The sequence below is a fragment of the Austrofundulus limnaeus genome, unplaced genomic scaffold, assembly GCF_001266775.1.
Source record: "Austrofundulus limnaeus strain Quisiro unplaced genomic scaffold, Austrofundulus_limnaeus-1.0 Scaffold55, whole genome shotgun sequence".
In the NCBI taxonomy this organism is placed as follows: Eukaryota; Metazoa; Chordata; class Actinopteri; order Cyprinodontiformes; family Rivulidae; genus Austrofundulus; species Austrofundulus limnaeus.
Window position 1 is genome coordinate 1,648,295 of NW_013952457.1, and position 2,056 is coordinate 1,650,350.

Genomic DNA, 2,056 nt, shown 5'->3' on the forward strand with positions numbered 1-2,056 from the left:
TTCTGTGTTTGAGTGGCTCATTGTTCTCCGGTATACAGAACACAATATCCAACTCTTGTAATAGAGGTTAGATTAATTGCTGACAAATCTGTATTCAGCAGTTCCCTTTCTCTCTGCCTGACAGATTTATGACAGAGATTGATGGAGAGGAGGGACGAGCTGAGAGCCACTTCTGTTCAGTTTGAAAGGAGGACACCCGATCAGCGAGCCAAAAGATAGAAGGAAAAGATAAACGTGAATGTTTTGGCTGAATCCAAACTCATGACAGAACYGCTGTGGCATAAGAGCTTTTATTTCAGGGTGTTTTGCCTGAAAACGTTGCCCTGTAGGAGGCTAYGTCTTCTTTGGAAGAAATCTTTTTGTGAACATACTTGATGGGATCATTTTAGTTTGAGGTGCACAGAATTTTATTAGCTTAAAAGCAAAACAAGATGGTTGTTACCTTCTGTGCTAAGAAAAATCAGCTGGTCAAAGCTTTATTTAGTTTTATTTACTTTGCAGAATAAAACTGTGATTAATTTATTTAAGATGAAAATGCATAATGGTCAGTTTTTCTACAGTTATTTGTCAGAAATATGAAATTTTGTCTAGAAGTTCTACATTTAGCTGCTGTTCCTTTGTCCACAGAATCTCATGTAAATAACAGTGTAATGCAAAACAGACAACAATGTAAAGATTTATAAAATGTGATTTTCATGATCTACTGCTAAATCTTTTTGAGGCTGGCACTGCTCTCAGGCAAATCCAGGTAGCTTGTAAATCAGATCAGGATCAAACTCTGTTTCTCCAAACTGAGCTCGTTCAAAGAGCTATCTACAACAGGTAAGATATTAACTGTTYACCAGACAAACATAGAGCTGTGTGAATAAAAGTTGCAGTGATTTAACAAGTCAGGTAAAATAGTTTTTATCCTAATGTTTAGGGCAGATTTGTACAAGAACAAGCTACATTGTTAAACTTATTGGTTGTTTTTTTAAATATGTCTTTAACTCTGACAGGTTTATTGACAAACTCTAAAGAACCAGAATGAGAACTCTAACTTGTTATAAACACTTATTGTGTAGAAAACAGAGCAGTGCATTCCAGCTGGAAGTGCTTTACAATTGCATGGTCTTACCTAATTACCTCGAAAGCATAAATCTCCAGTCAAAGCTATCAGAACCCCAGCTGAYTGGCTGAAAGTGGACACAAACAGATGAGCTGAGTGTCAGACAAATTTCACAGAGCTATGTGGGGGATCAAAAGCATTTTAAAGGATCCGTCTCATGCTGCTGATCCCCTGATTGAGTGCACGAGATAAAAAACCATCTTAAATGTCTTGTCCATCACCCCCCCTTCATGGATGTCACAGCCAGAAGCGTCTCATTGGCTGAGGCAGGAGCCGGCCAGCTGCTTGTAATCAGGAGCATTTGGGAGTGGGGGGGGGGGGATCACACGACACCCCCCACCCCCACCCCCGAGGCGCACATCCACTCATAGGTTTACACACAGAGTGCAGCGCATCTTTAACCTAAAACCTCTTGCCACAGGCTACTCCTCTGCTGCTAGGATCACCTCCAGATGTGCACCAAGAGCTCCCACCCAAGGATAAAACCTGAGGGAGGGGGGGTCGTTGTACAAGAGGATTATCCTAATAAAAATAGATGTTTTATGGAAGATTAAATATTGCAGGATCGTGTTTATTTTTATTTAAAAACAGGCCACACTTTTGAGTTTGAATAAGCAGGAGAGAAGTTCTCAGACGGAATCTGCTGAAAAACAGTGTCTCTGCTGCCTCTTAGTGGAGCAGCTCTTTAAACACACCAACTCACATAAAGGGGCAGTTCTGATCTTTTGAAGTGGGYTCTGTGGAAAGCTTATGAACATTTATTATCTTACCTGTTGTAGGTAGCTCTTAGAATGACGTCAATTTGAAAAAATCTAATTCTGTTTTACGAGTTAAAGCCTGAGTGGGACAAGAAACAACCAAACCCATATAGTTGTAGTTTCATCCTGCTGTAGTCAGACGTAGGCTGTGTAAGTTACCTATATTTAGAGGTCACTGAACGAGCGATAG